General features: G+C 49.7%; 1 pseudogene; it reads right to left on the bottom strand.

The window, feature by feature from the left end:
- Nucleotides 1-5,933: 5,933 nt before the first annotated feature.
- On the bottom strand, nt 5,934-7,112 carry LOC102844723 (annotated as a pseudogene).
- Between the last annotated feature and the right edge of the window lie 3,593 nt (nt 7,113-10,705).

Here is a 10,705-nt window from a genome sequence, read left to right as displayed (position 1 = left end):
AGAAAATAAAATTTTTTTAAATGAAATAAAATTCCAGGATCAGATATGCTATTATTGTTGCTGTTAAGTTCTGTCGAGTCATGTAAGACTCATAGGGACCTTGTGAACATAAGGCCTGAGCCCTGCCCTATCCTGTGTCATCCTCTTCATTTCTGTCCCACTAGAGGCCATTAGTTACAATCACTGTGACAATCCACCTCATGGAGGTCTCCTCCTTCCCTAACCTTCCACCTTTAGGACCATGAGGCTTTTCTCCAATGACTGCCCCCTCCTAACAACATGTTCAAACCTTCAGATGAAGTTTGACCATCCTTCCCTCTAAGGAGAATCCTGCCGTCTCCAAGACATATTTGTTCGTTCTCTTGGAAGTCCATGGTATATTTAGTGTCCCTCTATAAAATGGGAAAGCTATCTGCTTCTTAAATGGCATAGCTCCTAGTCTGAACATTTTGAGACATGTTTCCTCCTCTTCACCTCCCCTCCATTTGCAATATGGACCCCCAAATGAATGGCAACCCTGGGGTTGGTGAGTGGCCAGCCTGTACCACTGTCCATGGTGTCCTGGCTCAGGAGACAATGCCAGCTGAAGTGCTGCTCTACAAGCTGCTGGTCCTGGCTGCTCTACAAGCCAAAACTGGACCCATCGAGTGTGAAGGCTGTGGTCATCCAGACAGGCACAGATGTCTGGAAGGAGGGGCAGAGAGCTGGTCGGGTTCCTTCTGCAGACAGAGAAGCAAACGGAAAACCCTTGACATCTGATCTAAGAGAGGAGTCCAGATCCCAGCTGGATCTCCTTGGTCTTAACTGAAAAAGCAAACTTGATCACCAAAGGAGGGAAAGAGGCATCAAAATCCCAGAGTCTTTGCAGAGACAGAAAAACAAGACTTGAAAGTAAAGGGCAATCAGTTGAAGGCCAGCATCAGGAGAGCATAGCATAAGGCTGAGCGCATGGCTGGGAGCCTTTAAGCAGGTTCCTGGGCTCTTGAACATTCCTGCCCGGCTCACCCACCATCATAGCTCTGAGCACACACCTCCTTCAGCAGCGAGCTCTCTACCACCCCAACGGAAAGCCTGTTTCCTTGAGCTGGCAGATCAAATTGCCAGAAAATCTTTTGCTTGTGCAAGCCTAATTTCTCAGGGCACATCAAAGAGGAGAGTGGGACCATATCTATATTAAAGGTAGATGTGAGTATATATTCACCCACATGAAGGCATTGCTCTAAGCCTTTTTTAATAGTCATCCTGTTCCATCCTCTCAAGAACCTCCAAGAGGAGGGGGCTATCTAACACTTGCCCCATTTCACAGATATGAAAGATCAGGCCCAAAAAAAGTTGCCAAAAGCCACACAGCAAATAAGGGGGGAGGACATATGAGTCAAGAAGAGGCTTGGTGAGTGCCAGCTTGGCTGGTTTTACATACATTTGGACTTTTCTGTGTAGTGGAAGCAAGAGTCCTGGGACTTGGCTACTAATGAATAGTTTTAGGTTTCAAACCACCAGTTCCTCCATGAAAGGAAGATGTAGAAGCCTTGGAAACCCTACAAGGTAATTCTGCTCTGCTATATAGAGTCATTAAAAGTCAAGTTGACTCAACAGCAGATTTTTTTTAAGCTGTGCAAACAGTTTGCACTAAACTGCTAACCTAAAAGTTGGCAGTTCAAATCCACCTAGCCGTGTCCTCGGAAAAAAATGCCTAGTGATTTGTTTCCATTAAGGTCACAGCCAATAGGAAACCCTATGGAGCAGTTTACTCTCTAACACACGAGGTCCCCATGCATGAGGATCAATGCAAGGACAACTAGCAACAGTGTGCATGTCTGGAATTTTTTAACTTAAAATGAGAGAAGTAAAGATGTCACTTTAAAGACTAAGGTGCACCTGGCTCAAGTAATGTTATTTTCAATTCTCTCATGTGCACATGAAAGCTGGACAGTGAATAAAAAAGATCAAAGAAGAACTGATGTATTTCAAGTAAGACATTGGTGAAAAATATCAAGTGAAATGTGCGAGGAGCTGGAGTCAGAAAATCAAAAGGGCTGAACTCGCTCAACATTTTTTAAGCTGAAGAAACTGAAGAACAAATTCAAGCCTCGCAATACGTAAGGGTGATTTGGAAAAAATATTAAATGATCCAGGAAGCATTGAAAGAAGATGGAAAGAGTATACAGAATCATTGTACCAAAAGGAACTGGTGGACACAGAAGAATTTCATGAAACAAGGTATGAGCAAGAACCTGTGGTAATGAAGGAAGAAGTTCAAGCTGCTTTGAAAGAATTGGCAAAAAGCAAGGCCCCATGAATGAATGACATATCAATTGGCATATTTCAACAGACACTGCCCTGGATGTGCTCATCGAGTTGTGCCAAGAAATCTGTAAGACAACCACCTGGCCAACTGACTGGAAGAGATCTATATTTGTTCCCATTCCAAAGATAAGTAATCCGACAGAGTGTGGAAATTATCGAACAGTATCATTGACATCACTTGCAAGGAAGATTTTGCTGAAGATTATCCAAAAATGACTGGAACAACATATCAACAGAGAACTGCCTGAAGCACAGGCTGGGATTTAGAAGAGGCCGTGCGACTAGGGACATTATAGGCAATGTTAGATGGATCTTGGCTGAAAGCAGAGAGTACCAGAGGAATGTCTATCTGTGTTTCATTGACTATGCAAAGGCATTTAACTGTGTAGATCACAGAAGAATGGGGATCCTAGAACACTTGATTGTGCTTATGTGAAACCTATACTTGGACCAGGAGGCAGTTGTCAGAACAGAGCAAGGAAATGACCGCATAGTTCAAAACTGGGAAGGGTGTGTGAGTCAAGGATGTATCCTATCTCCATATCTTTTCAATCTACATGCAAAACAGATTATCTGGGATGCTGGACTCTATGAGAAGAAATGTGGCATCAGGATTGGCATCAAACCCTGCTTGCTGAAAATGAGGAGGACTTAAAGTGCTTGCTGTACAAGGTCAAGGACTGCAGCCTGATGATATATGGAGTATAGCTCAACATCAGGAAAACAAAGACCAGGGAGCTCTAATGGTCTAGTGACAAGAAGCTGTACTATATAATCCCAGAGGTGCATGGTTCAAATCTACAGATGCTCTGGTGAAGAAGGAGGGACAATCTCCTCATGTACCAGTCAGATGTGATTTGACGGTGCACACACAATAAACTAAAAAACAAACAAACAAACGAACCAAAAAAACCCAACAAAGATCCTTGCCACTGGGGCCGATTGGCAGCATCATGATGGATGGTGAAGAGATTGAGAGGGTCAACAGCTTCAGTTTGCTTGGCTCTACAATCAACGCTGTTGGTACCAGCCAGGAAACTAAAAGAAGAATTGCTTAGGAAAAATCTGCTGTCAGAGGCCTCTCCAAAGTGCTGAAGAGCAATGATGTCAGTCTGAAGACTAAAGTGCTCCTGATACAGGCCATGGTCTTTGCAATTACTTGCTATGCATCAGAAAGCTGGACAGTGACTAGGGATGATAGAATTGATGACTTTGAGCTGTGGTGCTGGAGAAGAGTGTTGAATATACCATGGAATGCTAGGAGAAAAAAGAAGTTTGTCCTAGAGAAGGTGAGAGCAGGCTGCTCCTTGGAGGCAAGGATTCTGAAGCTTCATCTGACATACTTTGGTCATGTTGCAAGGAGAGACCAGTCCTTGGAGAGGGACATCATGCTTGGGGAGGGTGGAGGGACAGCGCAGGAGAGGAAGACCCTTGATGAGATGAATTGATTCAGTGACTCGGTTATTGGGGGTAGGTGTATCAGAGACAATGGGATTGGCACAGGACATAGCAGGGTTTAGGGCTGTTGTACATAGGGTCACTATGAGTCACAGGGAACTCGATGGCACATAGCAACAACAACGCTGGACCGCTAGAAGGGCTATTTTAGGGGCTGCAACAACAGATCCCATCACAACACAGACTGTGAGGCTGCTGCAGGTGCAGTGTTTTGTTCTATAATATACAGGGTCTCTCTAAATTGGAACTGACTTAACATCACCTAACAACAGATGGAATACTATAAAACCAACCAACCAGCCAACCAAAAAACCCCTCATCATTAACAAGAAGTGACACGCTCACTCATTGCTTTTGAGTTGGCATCAACTCACAGCTCACCCTCCAGTGGGTTTTGGAGGCTGTAAATCACACGGAAGGAGACTACTCATCCTGTACACCTGCAAATTCTGTAACATTTTGAAAGTTACATCAACTATCATTCTTAGTGGTGTCTAAACGGTGTGTGTCGCAACTGCCACCTGGTGGCGCTATTGCAGATGATGGGACAGAATCCCTTGGATTGCTTGAGGTCCTCAGGTGGGTCCACCTTCTGAGAGGTGTGCTGACTTCCTGTGGCGTAACTTAAGAGCTGCCTGGGGGTGAGGGAACCCCAGGAAAGGGGCTAAGGCTTGGCTGGAGAGGTTTTGGGTCAGGATGCTGGCAACAGCAGAGAATAGAATCCTACTCCAAACAAGTTCTCCTGCCAGGGAGTGGGGAAAGCCATCTGGAAAATTCTCAAGAACTCTGTCTGCTCCTCTTTCTGGGGCCCTGTAGGCCTTTCTCAGCTGGCCTCTCTCTCCATTTGCTCCATTCATCTCCACGCTTCTTTGCCTGTTCGTCCCCTGACCAACCACATCATCTACTCTGCTCCTGGTGTAGACCTCAAACTCTGGTCTCACATCAGCGTTCTGGAGAAACAATAATCATTTCAGATTGCACTAGGAACTTGCCCTCTCAGCCTGGCGGCCATGCCAGTTTCACTCAGTGGATTGCCTGACCCTGGAGAAACCAGAGTGAAAATATGTCAGGATAAGGAGGAAGCCCAGAGGAGGTGACTTTTGCCCAAGGGACAGAGGAGTGTTCCGGGACGAGGAACTAGAGATTCACGCAAAGGGCTGGACCTGAAGGAAATGGAAGGGAGAAAAAATGGTGGAAACACAGGGTTGGAAGAGAAGGGGCCTGGGTCAGGTCATGAGGGAATCTGAATGCCCATGAGGGACATGAGGCTTTATCTTGAAGACAAGAGAGCCCCAGTGAAGCTCTTTAAGCAGGGAGGAGACATGATCAGATTGACATTTTAAAAGGATTCTCACCTAGCAGCATGGAGGCCATTGTGGAGGGGGCTGAGTTCTGAGGTGGGAGGTCTCTGAAGTCAACCAGGTGAGAAAGAGAGAGTGGCTGCAGGGACATGCCTGAGGCTCAATGCCGGCCCTGGCCATTTCCAGCTGTGTGACCTTGAGCAAGTTATCTGTCCTCTTTGAGCTTTATGTTTCTGAAAACAGCTTTATTGAAGTATGACTGACAGACAATGTCCTGTTACAGGTTTAAAGTGGGCGATTTGTTAAGAAGTTTGACATAGGAAATCTTCACCTCAGTCAAGACTGAAGGCACATCTTGTACTCCTCAAAATTTCCTCCTGCTCCTAGAAACCCCATCTTCCCCCCTTCTTTGAGACTCGCCCCCACTCCCAGGCAGCAACTAACCTTGTTTCTTTTAGTGTAGTTACTATGCACCATGGAGCCGGAACCGACTCACTGCTTACCCTCCCTCCAGTGGATTTTCAGAGGCAATAAATTGCACAGGAGGAGACTGTCCATCTTCCTCCTGCGGTGCAACTGGTGATTTCTAAGTGCATGCTTTGGGGTTCGTAGGGCAATGCCCAATCACTAGGTCACCAGAGTCAATCTGCTATACTATAGAGAAATGTTTGTTTTCTAGAGTTTTAAGCAAATGAGATCATAACAAATGTACTCTTTATTCTCCTCAGTCTAACTTCTTTTATTCAGAAGAATTATTTTGAGGTCCCTCTATGTTGCTGCATGTACTAGCGGTTTACTCTTCTTTTTCCTCCACTGGAAAATAATTGTTATTGTGATTCCCACCAGCTGCACAACCTATTCTTGACATTAGGCACCTTCGTCCTTTGCAATGTGGTCTTTTTAAGCACTCTCATGAAGGTCTTCATCTCTTCCATTGTCTGGATGCAGCCATGGTCAGACTTGGAGGTTGTGTCGACGAACTTGATTTGAGATCAATCTTCTCCAGAGCCCAGCATTTGGTCTGCACCAGCAAGGACTTGCAAGAGTCAGCACTCACTTCTTGGTCCCACCACACAGCCTTTCAGCATCACAAAATCGTTGGTCACTTCACCAGAATGGACAAGGCCACCAGAGGATTGATGCTCTTGTTTGAGAGATCGTGGTTGGTGGAGGCATTGTTTTTGGTCAGCCTGTTGTCCTTGACATGATAACCTTGGCCAGTCTCGTAGATCTTGTTGATCTCTGTGTGGTGATGGTAGCCCTTCTGTCCACCACGGGCGATACAAGTGACCTTGCACAGCCCTCAGTGGGTACGGGGTACCTTCTTGGTGTGCCAGTGGCTGGTGACCCCTTTGTAGCCCTTTTCCTTGGTCACTCCGATGACGTGGATCATCTTGTCCTGGCTGAGCGCCTGTCTCACTGGGCACCAGCTTCACGCCAGCCCAGTCCTGCTTCTCGGCCACTGTTCCCTTCATTCACCTGCATCCCATCAGCTGGACCTTCATCTGGTGCAGGGGAAGCAGATGCGTCTGAGAGTGGGCAAAGACACGCGTCTGAGAGTGGGCAAAGACACGCGTCTGAGAGTGGCCAATGACACGGATGACCTGGCAGCCCTTCTTCATGCTGCCGAAGTCCTTTTCTAACAGCTTCTTGCCATCCTCATCCTGCCATTTCTCGCAGTACTTGGTGCCAGTCTTTTTAGAAGGGCTGTTTGCATGCATAGGCTCCACAAAGACAGTCTTGAAGGTGCAGAGGCCACGAGGGGGTTCCACATAACCCACTGTGCCCTCAATCACTATGGGGGTGTCTCCACAATCATCATGGCCTCCTCCACTTCATTCTTGTTCACCTTGGCCCCCGGCCTGTCCACCTCCCACACTATGTGGGTCATGCTGGCCTACTTGTAGCCCAGGGAGGCCACGAAATGCACAGGCTTGGTGGTTCATCCCTGGGGAAGCTCTTCCCCTTCCCATTGTGCCGGCTGCTGCCCAGAGGCAGAAAGTCCAGGGACCCGTGCCTGGGGGCGGAGAACTTCCTCTGCAACATCGATTCCTGCTGGTCTGGTTTATTCTTTTAAACTACTGAGTCCCAAGCCCCCAGATTCCAGAATTCTCTTCCACCATGTCTTCCATACATTAATGGCCAAACTCTATCACACTCAAAGTGCACTCGTCATGGGAGGGAGGAGCTGCAAAATACTGGGGACACTTTGCAATCTACCACATTTCTACCACCTCACTTCCTCACCACTCTAGCTCTAGTACCATGAATTCATTTTCCTGAGGAGCTAACAACTCACTGAAATGATCTTATTTATTTCTTTGGCAGTATGGATGTACCAGGGGCCAAAGGCTTTGTCTGTTCACTCACTGCTGTGGCCCCAGCAGGACAAGGGTCATAGTAGGATGTCAGCACATGTAGGAATGACCGGGATGAAAGCAGGACACCATTCCAGCCCCCTCCATCCTTCATCCCCCGAAAATGTGAACTTGGGAGAAACATAGCAGCACTAGCTTCCCTCCAAATCCCAGGCCTTTCTTGCACACTCTCACTTCCTCTAGCCCAGCTCCCTCTCCCCCTATCTCAGAGCCCCAAGAGACACCCCCCAAACCCAACCCCCCAGGTCTATTTGTCAATTTCCATAGATCCTGCAGGCATAAGAGGAATGCCTGGCCTGGCTGAAAGAAGCTGCTGAGCTGTGGCATAGAGCACTGGGAATGGACTGGGTCCCCACTCCCTTCTTTGTCCTGGTGGCCACAACCGTAAGTTCCTCTGCCTCAGACTCCAGAGAATCCTTCGTGAAAGTGGCCCAGAGAACAGAGGCCTTTGCTCCAGGAGAAGGTAAGTGGGCTTATACCTGGGGTCCTGCACAGGGGCCTGCTACTGGCAGTGGGAGGGCCCCCACGCTGGTGAGTAGGTGGAGATTGAGAGAAAGAGAGGAGCCAGATGGAAGTATAAGTTCCTGTTTCCGTGAGACTGTGTACCTGTCCTCTGCATCCTGGCCTCCACCCATCAGGCAAGCGCCCAGTACCAGCCACTCCCACAGGCAGCGCCTCTTCCCAGCCCCGCCGCCTATGCCGTGCTCACCTGCATCTTCCTGGAGCGCCCTCCAGGGGGCGCTGTTGGACAGCTTGCAGATCCACATTGTGGGGCGGGAGAGCCGCGCGGTCAGGACCGAAAAGCCAAAGACCCGGAAGAGATGGAAAAGGGAGAGAAAAGACCGTGATCTTGGAGCCCGAGAGACCCTCAGGACCTGTGTGTCTTGCCAGAGCTCGGGCTTGGTCTGGCCAGGTCTTAAGCGTGCGCAGCTCCGCAGCTTTGGGTCTGGAGCGGGCGGAACGGGGCTTGCGGAGGCGGTACAGCGCGAGCTCCAGCGGGGGCGCCAGGGGGTGCTGATTGAAAGTCCGCGGCCCCGCTGGTTTCAAGGCCGCCGGTTGCGCGGCTTCTCCACGTTGTTCTCCTGCAGCCCTGACCCAGGGGAGAGTCTTGAAGCCTAGGCGAGGGGATGGAGCGACCCCGTAGCCCCTTCTCTCATGCCCCGTTTGTAGACGACTTCCTACCCGGTTCAGTTCCCAGGACGGCGTGACCCATCCTAGGCCTGGGAGGGCAGACCTACAGCCTGAGCCACTTTTCAAGTCTCCATCGGGATGTTGACCTTCTCCCTGCAACTTTTGACCTCATAATCCCCGGGCTCAGGGTGCATGCTGGGGACGGAGTGGAAGGACCCCTCGGGCACCTAGAAAAGACAAACAGTGGTGTGCCTAGCACCAACTGAACCTTGATTATCTTTGGGGAGCTGGGACTCCCGGAGCTGAGGCCTGACGCTCGCCGCTTCCAGGCCTTTCATGTGCTTTAGTGAGAATTCCCTTCTCTTGGGGGGTTTGAGGGTCTCTTGCTGGGGCGTCTGGCAGGCCACAGGCTACGAAGTCACTTCCCCAGGCGCCGATAGGAGGCACGCTTGGGGTAGCAACGCCTCTTGTCCTCAGCTGTCAAGCTCTGGGGGCGCCAGGGAGGCGCACTTTGGACACAGAACAAGGCTGGTGCTACTCCACGAGAATTTCTCCCTTAAAAGTCATCCTTGAAGACCTTTCCTTTCACTCTCAAGTTAGGACCGGCCAGAGGCTACAGGAAGCTGGGGAGTCTGGGCTGGGAAGGAGAGGAGGAATATTGGCTTGGCTCCAGGGTCATGTTTGGATGGAGGTTTTAGGAGCGCTTCTAGAATGTTGGAGAGGAGTCTTGGAGGGGCTTTGCTGCCTCACCTCTGCGCGCTCCCATCCCCAAGGGCGGGCCTGCAGCCTCCCCAAAGGCAGCGGGGCAGCGCAGCCCCAGTGGTGGCTACTGGTCTGGTCAGGGCTAAAGGTAAGGACGCCGAGACAAGAACCACATTGGAGCAGCATGCATTTTGTCCCTCAGACCTAGGGAGACCCAGAGAAGCCTTGCGCAGCCAAGGCGTAAAAAAAAAAAAAAAAAAAAAGGCAGTGACGGTGGGAGTGGAGGGGCCAGGAAGGGGGCTGCCAGCGACGGGGTAAAGCGGGCGCATCCGTGCGCCGCTCGGCCTGAGCGGTGGCCTAATGGATTCAGGCCTGCGGGACAGAGGCGAGCCGGCGGCTCTCTCAATAGCGGACAATGGAGTCCCAGGGTGACCTGAACAAAGAATTTGGAAGTAGTTAAACTGCAGAACACGTTCTAGGGCTGGGTGCCTCTTTTCAAAGGGAGTGAGGGGTGTGTGTGTACAGAAAGCACTGGGGGGGTGGAAGGGGTGAGAAAATGTCCAGGGGAAAGTTTGTAGGTCGCTTTCATGGCCACCAGTGACCAGACGCTAGGAAATTGGGGGAGGGGGAACGGCGAGTGGCCGTGTCCACGCAGACCTTCAGGGAGAGGCCAGTAAAGTTTTTCGAAGGATGGTGGAGGAGCCAAGAGTCTTCCCCTTGTGTGCAATGATACCCTCTCCCCAGGCTTCCACTCTGGGCCGGGCCCACGTGCTGGGGTGATGGGCAGGTCACAGACAGTTCTCTGGAGCTTTAGAGATTGGCACAGGGGCCTATAATGGAGAGACGGGGCAGTGGGGAGACAAGAGAAGCAAATCAGAACCCTGTCCAGTTCTCCACTAGACCCTGGTGTCTGCTCTTCCCTTCTCATTGGCTCTTCATGATCCCTCTAAGAGGATTGCTCCCTTTCTCAGTACTTAATTTTTGTCTTTTCCATTCAGTTAGAAAGCTGGCTCCTCCCTCCCTTTGTCTCTCTTGGCCACCCTCCACAAACCAGCAACCTTAGGTCTTTTTCAGGGTGTAATCCCTACCCCCTCAAACAAAATCTCCAGGTGGGTAAGCTAAAATCAATCCTTTTGTCTTACATATTTCTGACTTTTCTAATTTTTCCACGTTGAGCAGCACAGCCAGCAAATGGGAGAAGAGGGAATGTTTAGAAAAGCACTCAGTCACACCGGTGGCAATTTTAGTTAGAAGAAGAGAAATTAGAGAGGCTGGGGAGACCAGGGAGATAAATAAAATGACAGGGGAGGAGATGGTCAGAGAACACGCAGGGAGAGAGAAATGTTCCTTGGTTGTTCCAGCATCACTTCGAGTTAGAGAAACCAGGAAGAAGGAAGGAACCACGGAACCCACTGTCTTCTGGGAGCC

Source organism: Elephantulus edwardii, unplaced genomic scaffold (genome assembly GCF_000299155.1).
Source record: "Elephantulus edwardii isolate Elephantulus edwardi_28Jun2011 unplaced genomic scaffold, EleEdw1.0 scaffold00041, whole genome shotgun sequence".
Classification (NCBI taxonomy): Eukaryota; Metazoa; Chordata; class Mammalia; order Macroscelidea; family Macroscelididae; genus Elephantulus; species Elephantulus edwardii.
This window is presented reverse-complemented; position numbering and strand designations above follow the sequence as displayed.